At 50.1% G+C, this 13,315-nt stretch overlaps 1 long non-coding RNA gene across 1 annotated transcript; it reads right to left on the bottom strand.

The window, feature by feature from the left end:
* Positions 1-8,350: 8,350 nt before the first annotated feature.
* LOC134761198 (uncharacterized) lies at positions 8,351-13,315 on the bottom strand. The gene is made up of 2 exons (XR_010139496.1): positions 9,563-13,315; positions 8,351-9,522 (listed from the first exon to the last, which is right to left on the bottom strand). It is a non-coding gene; the product is annotated as an uncharacterized LOC134761198 (long non-coding RNA).

The following is a 13,315-nucleotide window of genomic DNA, read 5'->3' on the forward strand; positions in this document are numbered from 1 at the left end:
GGCCATCCGCCACTTTCAAAAGCATAGCCTCTGGCAGAGACCAGAGACAGGCACTTCTTTTTTTTTTTTTTTTTGAGACGGAGTCTCGCTCTGTTGCCCAGGCTGGAGTGCAGTGGCACAATCTCAGCTCACTGCAAGCTCCGCCTCCCAGGTTCACGCCATTCTCCTGCCTCAGCCTCTTGAGTAGCTGGGATGACAGGCTCCCACCACCATGCCCGGCTAATTTTTTTTGTATTTTTAGTAGAGATGGGGTTTCACCATGTTACCCAGGATGGTCTCAATCTCCTGACCTCATGATCCGGAGATAGGCACTTCTAAGGAGGAGAGGTTGGGGCAGGAGCCGTATGCTGAAGGGGTTGGCTAAACATACATATTCAACAGGTTACAGGGAGAGCTCTGAATATTAATGAAGGCGGTGTTGACACGTGTATTGAATGAACATGCATGTAACATAGGATTCATGTTCGCTGTAGGATGAAGACGGTGGAGACTTAACATTAAAATGTATTACAAGGTCAGGCACGGTGGCTCACGCCTATAATCCTAGCACTTCATGAAGCCGAGGCGGCTGGATCACATGAGGTCAGGAGTTCAAGAGCAGCCTGGCCAACATGGTGAAACCCCAACTCTACTAAAAATATAAAAATTAGCCGGGCACGGTGTTGGGCGCCTGTAATCCCAGCTACTCAGGAGGCCAAGGCAGAAGAATTGCTTGAACTCAGGAGGCAGAGGTTGCAGTGAGCCAAGATGGTGCCACTGGACTCCAGCCTGGGCAACAGAGTGAGACTCCATCTCAATAAAATAAATAAAATAAAATGTATTACAATTAGGCCCCATCTGTCAAAAGATCTTTTCAGAGCCTGAAGGCCTGCAAGTGAGCAGCTTCTGAAAACCAGCCAGAGCCAGTTCATGGTCAATGGTCTCTTATCAGGAGAAAGTTAATTAAATTGGTCTCTTGTCCGGTCGGAGCTGTAGTTATGGCTGGAAGAACAGGGGGTCAGTAAGTTGGCACCTGTGAGCTGGATGAGCTGCAAAGTGTATTAATGTTGCTTCAGGCCAGTGCTTGTTTAGCTGCTGGAGAAAAAGAAAGCCTCGTTGCTGTTAGAACATAGTTTATTCTTTAAGTGCAGGGTGCATGAATTAACCCTTGCCTGGCTTGGCCTTGGGTCCTCTTTATAATTTGGTATCTTATTGCTACAGAGTCTGTTCTGTCATTTTTTTTTTTTTTTTTTTGAGATAGTGTCTGGCTCTGTCACCCAGGCTGGAATGCAGTGGCACGATCTTGGCTCACTGCAGTCTTCGCCTCCCTGGCTTAAGCCATCTTCTCACCTCCGCCTCTCAGGTAGCTGGGAATACAGGCACAAACCACTATGCACGCTGCCATACTCAGCTAATTTTTTTTTTTTTTTAGACAGGATCTCACTTTTTCACCCAGGCTGGTGTGAAGTGGTGCAGTCTCAGTCCACTGCATCCTCAGCCTCCTGGGCTCAAGCAATCCTCCCACCTCAGGCCCCCAAGTAGCTGGAGTACAGGTGTGCGTCACCACACTCGGCTGATTTTTTGCTTTTTTTGTAATGATGGGGTTTCACCATGTTGCCCAGGCTGGTGCCAAACTCCTGGCTTCAAGCAATCTTCCTGCTTTGGCCTCCCAAAGTGCTGGGATTACAGGCGTGAGTCACTGCGCTTGGCCCTCATCCATGTTTTGAATGAAATGATTCTTTGTTGTTGGGGGGCTGTCCCCACACTGTAGGATGTTGAGCAGCATCCCGTGCCTCAGCCTGTGTGATGCAGTAGCACTCCCCACCACACACACCCACTCATGACAACCAAAACTGTCTCAAGACAGTGCCACATCCCCCCTGCTTGAGAATGGCCGCTCTAAACCAACAGGCCCCTAACTTCCATAAACAGCTTTGCCCCTAACTTCCATAAGCAGCTTTGCCAGCTGCAGGGCGGGTACATGGCGCTCTCTGGGTATCTCACTAGAGGAATCTGAGACTCCTGCCCCTCACTGGTTCCTGGGAACATCAGCTGTTCCTCCATCACCCCAAATGTGCCACAGAGGTTGTTTTAGTCTGCCTGGGCTGCCGTAACAAAAACACTGGAAAGTGGGGGGCTTATAGCATTTTCCAGAAATTTATTGCTCACAGCTCTGGAGGCTGGGAAGTCCAAGATTAAGGTGCTGGCAGATTTGACGTCCTGTGAGGGCCCGTGTCCTCATATATGGCACCTTCTAACTGACACAGTGGAAGAAGCTAGCTAGCTCTCTGGGATCTCTTTTATTTAATTACTTTAGAGACAGGGTCTCACTCTGTCACCAAGGCTGGAGTACAATTGCATGATCATAGCTCACTCCTGTACCCAAGAGATCTTCCTGCCTCAGCCTCCTCAGTAGCTGGGACTATAGATGCAGCTCACTATGCCTGGCTTCTGGGGTCTCTTTTATAGGGTGCTAATCCCATTCATGAGAGCTCTACCCTCATGACCTAACCACATCCCAAAGGCCCCACCTGCTAATAGTATCACATTGGTGATTAGCTTTCAACATGTGAATTTTGGGCTCAGAGTGGGCCCATCTGGATGGTCCAGGATAATCTCCCCATCTCAAAAAATTGAATCACATCTTCAAAGTCACTTTTGCCACATAAGGTCTAATCTTGGGTTCCAGGGATTGGGATGTGGATATATTTGGAGGTTGTATGTGGGAGAGGGGCTGGATGGGGCTAATTCCTAATCTGGGCTTGACTGCGTGGCTAGAAGAGGTGGTCTGGCAGACTAGGAGGAAGGTCTGGGAGCAAAACCTGGCTCACTTTGAGATGAGGGGGCCAAGCCGGCCCACCACTTGGGCAGACCTGCCATCATCACCGACTGTCATGGGCCACTGCCAGAACTCAAGCAGATGCCAGACCACCAGCTTCTCCAGAGGCAGCAGAAAACAGATCTTTGAAAGCAGCAGGGCTGGGTCAGGGGTCCAGGGAGCAGAACTGGTGGGTTTAGAGAGAAGGGAGTCTCTGGAGTGCTTCAGTGTGGTGGGATCCAGAGGCCAAACTCACACCGTCAGGGCCCTCCACGTGGTAGCCTCCCTAGATAGGCTCCCAGGCCATGATCCCAATGGCTTCAGCTGAACTTCATGCCCTGCAGGGTGACAAAGCTTCTCCCCCTGCAGTTTAACCAAAGTCCCAGATCCAGCTCTCAATGGGGCCCCTCTGAGCAGTCTTCATGGGCAGGGGAGGGCTGAGGAGAAGCAGTTGGCTCAGGTCTGTGGGGCCACTTTGAGAACTGTTGGTAGCAGCCATCTGTCCCAAACCCTGTTGGCTAAAAAGGAAAAGGGAACCAAAGGAGGGGGAGGCTGCTAGGCACAAACCTCAGGTGCCCCACGGTGGGAACCTGGCTCTGTGCTCCCAGACCACACCTGTGCCTGGGCCGGGGTGCTGGGAAACTGCCTGGAGCTTGCTTTGGAAGGCCTGGCCAGTCTCTCCCATCAGTGCCTCCCAGCGGCACCCACAGAGCATGATAATTTTGTCCCTGCGTATCGGGGAGAGGAAAAGGGGCTTCTGTTCCCCCCAGCAGGGATGCAACCCTGGCTCGGTGGTGACTGATTCTGACTCACCTGCAGAGTGAGGGTGCACTCCTTGGACCCTTGGCCACCCTGGGACTGCCACCCACCTGAGAAGGCTCATTCACCACTTGTGAACTGATGAATCTCCATGTCGGCTTTGGCCCAGCTGTTTGGAGTCTCAGACCCACATACCCGAGCAACCACCTCCAGAGCATCTGGACAAGGTGCACAGGCATCTTGGACTCAACATGCCAAATGGAAGTCAGCCCTGAGGCAGCTGGAAGCTCTGCGGTGCCCGCCTCACCTCCCTCCTGTGCCACTCGTAGAACCCCGCCTCTCCCCTCCAGCTGTATGGTTCAGCCCTGGCTCCACCTCCTTCTCTCCTTTCCATCTTTTTGCTGCTGGCACCACCACAGTCTACTCCCCACTCCTAATGCAATACACTTTGGAAAATGCACATCTGACCCTGCCTGGAGGTAGTGCGGAGACTTCCTTGTTTCCTGAGGCCCTGGAGGAAGCCCATTCCTCTCCCTCCCTGCTCATCTCACCCTGGGGGACTTGCCCAGGCCCTGCCCCCACATCCATTCTGCACCACCAGCAGTGCCAGCCAGTGTGCATTCCCAGCCCAGCCAGAGACTCTTACAGCTGGCTCTTGAAACATCTTGTTACACAGAGGAAATCAATACCAAAAGGGTGGCATCATCAAGTAACACTGTAATCAATACAGATCTGACCCTTCAGGATACAGATAATGCAGGGCTCAGAGGAAAACTCATTGCTTAAATAGTTACATAAAAAATAAGAATCAAAATAAATAGGCCAGGTGCAGTGTCTCATGCCTGCAATCCTAGCACTTTGGGAGGCCAAGGCAGGTGGATTACTTGAGGTCAGGAGTTCAAGACCAGCCTGGCTAACATGTGAAACCCTGTCTCTACTAAAAATACAAAAAAATTAGCCAGGTGTGGTGGCAGGCACCTGTGATCACAGCTGATTGGGAGGCTGAGGCAGGAGAATTGCTTGAACCTGGGAGGCAGAGGTTGCAGTGAGCTGGGATCTTGCCACTGCACTCCAGCTTGGGTGACAGAGCAAGACTCTGCCTCAAATACAAACAAACAGGCCAGGCACTGTGGCTCATGCCTGTAATCCCAGCACTTTGGGAGGCCAAGGCAGGTGGATCAGGAGGTCAGGAGTTCAAGACCAGCCTGGCCAGCATGGTGAAACCCCATCTCTACTAAAAAAAAAAAAAAAAAAAAAAATTAGCCAGGCATGGTGGTGTGTGCCTGTAGTCCCAGCTACTCAGGAGGTTGAGGCAGGAGAATTGCTTGAACCCGGGAGATGAAGTTGCAATGAGCCAAGATCACGCCACTGCACTCCAGCCTGGGTGACAGAATGAGACTGGGTCTGAAAAACAAACAAATGAACAAACAAACAAAAATGAATAAAGTATATTATTTAAGAAGTTAGTAAAGAAGGCTGTGCGTGGTGGCTCACACTTGTAATCCCAACACTTTGGGAGGCTGAGGCAGGCCGATCATTTGACGTCAGGAGTTTGAGATCAGTCTGACCAACATGGTGAAATCCCATCTCTACTAAAAATATGAACATTAGCCAGGCATGGTGGCAGGTGCCTGTAATCCCACTTATTCAAGAGGTTGAGGCAGGAGAATCACCTGAACCCAGCAGGCAGAGGTTTCGGCGAGCTGAGATCACGCCACTTCACTACAACCTGGGTGACAGAGTGAGACTTCACCACAAAAAAAAAAGAATAAGAGTCAGTCAGCAAAGGAAAAATAAAGAAAGCGAAAGAACTCAGGAACAAATGAAGCAGAAACTGATAAATTTGAAACCAGAATAATAGGCCTTTGAAAAAAATAGATAGGCTATTAGCTAGTGAATTGGTACAAATGAATACACAAAATACGAAATGAGAATGAAGAAATAACCACATCTGTAGGGAAACTTAAAAGATTACTCATCTTTATTTTAATAAATTTGAAAACTTGGACATAATAAAAGCCTTTCTAGGACAATATAAATGGAGTTGAGTTGCAATACTTGGGACATACTTAGGATAAAAACAAATTGTCATTTATCTGACATTCAGATTTAATTGGGCATCCTATATTTTTATTTATTTATTTATTTATTTTTCTGAGATGGAGTCTCGCTCTATCACCCAGGCTGGAGTGCAGTGGTGTGATCTTGGCTCACTGCAACCTCTGCCTCCCAGGTTCAAGGGATTCTTGTGCCTCAGCCTCCCAAGTAGATGGGATTATAAGCACCTGCCACTGCATCTGGCTAATTTTTGTATTTTTAGTAGAGACAAGGTTTCACCATGTTGCCCAGGCTGGTCTTGAACTCCTAACCTCAAATGATCTGCCAGCCTCAGCTTCCCAAAGTGCTGGGATTAAAGGTGTGAGCCACGGTGCCCGGCTGGCATCCTATATTTTTATATTCTAACTCTGGCAACCTTAAATATAAGTGACAAATGAAACCAAAAATAATGGGCCAAATCTAAACACATCAGTGATCATAAAAAGGAATTGAGAACATTGCCAGAACACTGTCCTGCCTTAAACACCCTTCTGGAAAGTTCCACAGGTTAAGTGTGTCCTGTCATCGGGACCTGAGATCTCTTCTGCCAATTAAGCTCCCACACCATAGAATAAGGAGGAAAATCTCCACATCCGCTTTATGAAGCCAGCGTAGCACTGACCCCAAACCTGGCAAAGAAAACCACAGACTAATTGTGTTTATGATGCAAAGCAAAATCCTAACAAAACTGGAGAATATATAATTAAAAAGGAGAATCCAGTAGTACATTAAAAAGAACAACATCACTTACCTACCCTGGTGGAGCCAACACTAATATTGCAAGGAAGGTCTTCTCAGTATGTCCCTGAACGTGACTCTTAGCTCTTACCTTTCACCAGAGGAGAAAAAAATCACTCCATTGAGACTGAAGACGCATTTGACAATATTTAACACCCATTCTTTTTTTTTTTTTTAAAGACAAGGTCTCGCTCTGTTGCCCAGGCTGGAGTGGAGTGGTGTGAACACAGCTCACTGCAGCCTTGACCTTCTAGGCTCAAGAGACCCTCCTGCCTCAGCTTTTCTTTTGTTTTTGCTTTTTTTGAGATTGAGTTCTACTTTCGTTGCCCAGGCTGGAGTGCAGTGGTGCAATCTTGGTTCATTGCAACCTCCGCCTCCCAGGTTCAAGCGATTCTCCTACCTCGGCCACCCAAGTAGCTGGGATTACAGGCATGCACCACCATGCCCAGCTAATTTTGTATTTTTAGTAGAGACAGGGTTTTACCATGTTGATCAGGCTGGTCTTGAACTCCTGACCTCAGGTGATCCACCCACCCTGGCCTTCCAAAGTGCTGGGATTACAGGCATGAGTCACCATGCCCAGGCTTTGCCTCAGCTTCTTGAGTAGCTGAAACTACAGGCACACATCACCACGCCCAGCTAATATTTTGTAGAGATGGGGTTTCACCATGTTGCCCAGGCTGATCTTAAATCCTGAGCTCAAATGATCCTCCCACCTTGGCCTCTCAAAGCGTTAGGATTATAGGTGTGACCCACCGCACCCAGCATTAACACACATTCGTTTTTGTTGTTGTGTTTTTTTTTTTTGAGATCGAGTTTCGCTCTTGTCCCCTAAGCTGGAGTGCAATGGTGCAATCTTGACTCCCTGCAGCCTCTGCCTCCCAGGTTCAAGTAACTCTCCTGCCTCAGCCTCCCAAGTAGCTGGGATTACAGGTGGCTGCCATCACTTCCAGCTAATTATTACATTTTTAGTAGAGACGGAGTTTCACCATGTTGGCCAGGCTGGTCTCGAACTTCTGACCTCAGGTGATCCACCTGCCTCGGCCTCCCGAAGTGCTGGGATTACAGGCGTGAGACACTGCGCCCAGCCATTAACACACATTCTTGATAAAAACAAACAGATTAAAAAAAAAAAAACACTGAATAAAATGGGAATAGATGGATACTCCTTTGCAAGGACAAAAGTGACTTTATCCTAAATGCTAATTCACCATGTAACTTCTAACTAACCCTGAGTCTGGGAATGCCTCCAAAATGTCTAGTTGATGTATTTTACTCATTATGCATAAACACCTAATCACTGTACATTTCCTCCAAAATCACCCTCGATGCTGTTGCAGAAATCACAGGCTGTGACACCTGTGGCCACTTACACATTCCTTCCAGGGTACATATATTTTCCCCAAGATATAGGTCCTGGGTCTGGGGATTTGCAGTGTTCATGATTACTTGTCTTGTGGCTGCCTAAGACCATGCTTCTGTCTATAAGTCTTCCGTAATGAATTGTGCCACACCAACAAACTTGATTTGTCGGCCTCCTTCTTTGGTTTCTTGGCTCCTTCAGCGTGTGGGGGTCTCTTTGCACATACGGTCCTTTCACAAAACTTCCCTTAACCCGAATATATATCTTAATACAACAGAAACAGCATCAGTTGGGCTGGGTGCTATTCTATTGCTTTACATGCTTAATTTATATAATTCTTTCCAGAAGGGGAGCTGTGATTATACCAGTTTTATAGATGGGGAGACTAAAGTACTAACGTTCCAAATGTAAAAATTAGCTGGGCATGGTGGTGGGCGCCTATAATCCCAGCTGCTTGGGAGGCTGAGGTGGGAGAATCACTTGAACCTGGGAGGTGTAGGTTGCAGTGAGTCGAGGTTGCACCACTGCACTCCAGAGCAAGATTCTGTCTCAAAACAAACAAATCAAAATGAAGCCATATAAATATCACAAGAACACATGAGCAAATTTTGTTTATGTTCTTAGAGTGGGGCAGGCCTTATTAGGCATGTCATAAAACCAAAAAGCCATAAAAGAAAAAGGCTAATAAATATGAACATGTAAAAATTAAAAATTTAAATTTAGTTTAATTTTTATTTTATTTTATTTTTATTTTTATTTATTTATTTTTTTAATATTTGAAGAGATTTATTCTGAGCCAAATATGAGTGACCATGACCAGTAACACAGCCCTCAGGAGGTCCTGAGAACATGTGTCCAAGGTGGTCAGGGCCCAGCTTGGTTTTATACATTTTTTTTTAATTAAGTATTTATTGATCATTCTTGGGTGTTTCTCAGAGAGGGGGATATGGCAGGGTCATAGGATAATAGTGGAGAGAAGGTCAGCAGATAAACACATGAACAAAGGTCTCTGGTTTTCCTAGGAGGAGGTCCCTGCGGCCTTCTGCAGTGTTTGTGCCCCTGGGCACTTGAGATTAGGGAGTGGTGACGACTCTTAAAGAGCATGCTGCCTTCAAGCATCTGTTTAACAAAGCACATCTTGCACCGCCCTTAATCCATTTAACCCTGAGTTGACACAGCACATGTTTCAGAGAGCACGGGGTTGGGGATAAGGTTATAGATTAACAGCATCCCAAGGCAGAAGAATTTCTCCTAGTCAGAACAAAATGGAGTCTCCTATGCTCTTTCTACACAGACACAGCAACAATCTGATCTCTCCTTCCTTTCCCCACACTTCCCCCTCTTCTCTTCAACAAAACCGCCATCATCCTCATGGCCCGCTCCCGATGGTCGCTGTCTCTTTGGAGCTGTTGGGTACACCTCCCAGACAGGGCAGCTGGGCAGAGGCACTCCTCACCTCCCAGACAGGGCGGCCGGGCAGAGGCGCTCCTCACATCCCAGATGATGGGTGGCCGGGCAGAGGTGCTCCTCACTTCCCAGATGGGGCGGCCGGGCAGAGGCGCTCCTCACTTCCCAGACGGGGCGGCCAGGCAGAGGTGCTCCTCACTTCCCAGACGGGGCGGCCGGGCAGAGGCACTCCTCACTTCCTCCCAGATGGGGTGGCAGCCAGGCAGAGGCGCTCCTCCCCTCCCAGATGGGGCGGCCGGGCAGAGAGGCGCTCCTCACTTCCTCCCAGACAGGGTGGCCGGGCAGAAGCACTCCTCACTTCCTCCCAGATGGGGTGGCAGCCAGGCAGAGGCGCTCCTCACTTCCCAGATGGGGCTGCCGGGCAGAGGCGCTCCTCACTTCCCAGATGGGGTGGCTGGGCAGAGGCGCTCCTCACTTCCTCCCAGACGGGGTGGCAGGCAGGCAGAGGCGCTCCTCACCTCCCAGACGGGTCAGCCGGGCAGAGGCGTTCCTCACTTCCCAGACGGGGCTGCCGGGCAGAGGCGCTCCTCACTTCCCAGACGGGGCTGCCGGGCAGAGGCCCTCCTCACATCCCAGACGGGGCGGCCGGGCAGAGGTGCTCCTCACCTCCCAGACGGGGCGGCCGGGCAGAGGCGCTCCTCACATCCCAGATGGGGCGGCCGGGCAGAGGCGCTCCTCACCTCCCAGATGATGGGTGGCTGGGTAGAGGCGCTCCTCACCTCCCAGACGGGGCGGCCGGGCAGAGGCGCTCCTCACTTCCTCCCAGACGGAGTGGCAGCCAGGCAGAGGTGCTCCTCACTTCCCAGACAGGGCGGCCGGGCAGAGGCGCTCCTCACTTCCCAGACGGGGCGGCTGGGCAGAGGCGCTCCTCACATCCCAGACGGGGCGGCCGGGCAGAGGCGCTCCTCACCTCCCAGACGATGGGTGGCTGGGTAGAGGCGCTCCTCACCTCCCAGACGGGGCGGCCGGGCAGAGGCGCTCCTCACTTCCTCCCAGACGGAGTGGCAGCCAGGCAGAGGCACTCCTCACTTCCCAGATGGGGTGGCCGGGCAGAGGCGCTCCTCACTTCCTCCCAGATGGGGTGGCAGCCAGGCAGAGGCGCTCCTCACCTCCCAGATGGGGCGGCCAGGCAGAGAGGTGCTCCTCACTTCCTCCCAGATGGGGCAGCCAGGCAGAGGCACTCCTCACTTCCTCCCAGATGGGGTGGCAGGCAGGCAGAGGCGCTCCTCACCTCCCAGACGGGGCTGCCGGGCAGAGGCACTCCTCACTTCCCAGATGGGGTGGCCAGGCAGAGGCGCTCCTCACTTCCCAGACGGGGTGGCCGGGCAGAGGCCCTCCTCACATCCCAGATGGGGCAGCCAGGCAGAAGTCCTCCTGACTTCCCAGACGGGGCGGCCGGGCAGAGGCGCTCCTCACCTCCCAGACAGGGCGGTCGGGCAGAGGCGCTCCTCACCTCCCAGATGGGGCTTCCAGGCAGAGGCGCTCCTCACTTCCTCCCAGACAGGGTGGCGGCCTGGCAGAGGCGCTCCTCACCTCCCAGACGGGGCGGCCGGGCAGAGGCACTCCTCACTTCCCAGATGATGGGCGGCCAGGCAGAGGCGCTCCTCACTTCCCAAACGATGGGTGGCTGGGCAGAGTCGCTCCTCACCTCCCAGATGGGGAGGCCAGGCAGAGGCGCTCCTCACTTCCTCCCAGACGAGGTGGCGGCCAGGCAGAGGCGCTCCTCACTTCCCAGACGGGGCGGCCGGGCAGAGGTGCTCCTCACTTCCAATCAGACAAGGTGGCGGCCAGGCAGAGGCGCTCCTCACCTCCCAGATGGGGCGGCTGGACAGAGGTGCTCCTCATCTCCCAGACGGGGCGGTTGGGCAGAGGTGCTCCTCACTTCCTCCCAGACGGGGTGGCGGCCAGGCAGAGGCACTCATCACCTCCCAGACGGGGCGGCCGGGCAGAGGCGCTCCTCACTTTCCAGACGGGGCGGCCAGGTAGAGGCGCTCCTCACTTCCCAGACAATTTTTAGTTTTATTTAAATATTTTTAAAAAGGCTTTTTTGAGATGGAGTCTCACTCTGTTGCTCAGGCTGGAATGCAGTGGCACAGTCTCAGCTCACTGGAATCTGCGCCTCCCGGGTTCAAGTGATTCTCCTGCCTCAGCCTCCTGAGTAGTTGGGATTATGGGTGTCCACCAACACATCCGGCTAATTTTTGTATTTTTAGTAGAGACAGGGTTTCACCATGTTGGTCAGGCTGGTCTCAAACTCCTGACCTCTGCCTCAGTCCCACAAAGTGTTGGGATTACAGGCGTGAGCCACTGCGCCCAGCCAAAAATTTTTGATTTAAAAATAATTTTAAAAATAGAGATGGGGTTTTGCCATGTTGCTCAGGCTGGTCTCAAACTCCTGGATTGAAGCAATCCACCCACCTAAGCCTTTCAAAGTGCTGGGATCTCAGGTGTAAGCCACTGTGCCCAGCCTTCACTGGTCTTTTAAGATTTTTTTTTTTTACATCAAGCTGAACACAATGGTTCCCACCTGTGATCTCAGCACTTTGGGTGCCTCAGGTAGGTGGATCACTTGAGCCCAGGAGTTTGAGACCAGCCTGAGCAACATAGTAAGATCCCATCTCTATTATCAACAACAACAACAAAAGACCAGTGAAAAACCTGGAGAAAAACAGTTTCAATACATGAAGTGGGGCTGGTTTTTGAAATATTTAAATACTTAAATATTTAATATTAGAGACCAACTATCCAGTAGAAATATGAACAGGGACGTGACTCATTGTTTGCAGAAAGAAAACTACAAATGGCTGTTTCAACAGACAAAAAGTTCTCAAGCCTACTCATAAATAAACATTGCCAATTCAAACAACAGTGAGATCCCACAGGGCCAGAGGAAGTGACTCCAGGCCCAGAACTTCCTCAGTGAATTCTTTGAAACCCTGATGAAAGAAAAAATACCAGTCTTACACAAACTTCCAGAGAACAGAAAAGAGGAAAGGTTGCTCAACGTCTTTGAAGAAGCAAGCACAACCTTGAAAGCAAAGCCTGGCCAAAAAAATGTCAAGAAGGAAAAGTCTAGGGCTATTTGATTCATGAACAGAGATGCATAGCTCTTAAACAAAACATGAACAAACCAAATCCAGGGACACAGAAAGGAAAAAAAATGCATCACCACCAATTTAGGTTTGTTCCAGGAATGCAAGATTGGCTGAACATTAGAAAATGAAGGCTCACACCTGTAATTCCAGCACTTTAGGAGGCTGAAGCCCGTGGATCACTTGAGCACAGAAGTTCGAGACCAGCTGAGCCAACATGGTAAAACCCTGTCTCCACCAGAAAATGCAAAAATTAGCTGGGCATGGTGGCATGCGCCTGTAGTCCCAGCTACTCGGGAGGCTGAGGTGGGGGGATCACTTGAGCCTGGGAGGTGGAGACTATAGTGAGCCATGATCACACTGCTGCCCCCTAGCCTGGATGACAGGGCCTGACCCTGTCACAAAACAAACAAAGAAAAGAAAAAAGAAAATCAAGCAACACAATTCACCACACTCACAGAATAAAGAAGAAAAGTCACTCACCATCTCAGTAGATGCAGAAAAGCATTTGATAAAATTTGCCAACATTCAGTTACAATAAAAACTCTCAGCAACTAGGAATGAAAGGAAACTTCCTTAATCTGATAAATTGTGGCTACAAAAACCTACAGTAAATGTCATGCTTAAAGGCACAACATAAAAAGCCTCCCTTTTGAGATTGAAACCAAGCTAAGAATTATTTTATTATTTCCTTTCAGTATTATAGGGGAAGTTTTAGCCAATGTAATAAGGTGAGAAAAACAAAAGCCATAAAGGTTGGAAAGGAGGATATAAGACTGTCATTGACAGAGCAGGAGCATTGCCATCTTGGACAAGCACCATCATTTTAAAGTTCACGTTAATCAAAAACTGCCTAAATCCAAAGGGCATCAGCCTAATGGCTAAGGTCAGCATGACCATAAACCACAAATAATATCTCCAACCAGAAACATTCTAAACCCCTCCCTGACCAGAGATGTGCCAGCCCCGAGATAACCTCCCCTGGGACCAGAGACATTCCAA

This window comes from Pongo abelii, chromosome 23 (genome assembly GCF_028885655.2).
Source record: "Pongo abelii isolate AG06213 chromosome 23, NHGRI_mPonAbe1-v2.0_pri, whole genome shotgun sequence".
Classification (NCBI taxonomy): domain Eukaryota; kingdom Metazoa; phylum Chordata; class Mammalia; order Primates; family Hominidae; genus Pongo; species Pongo abelii.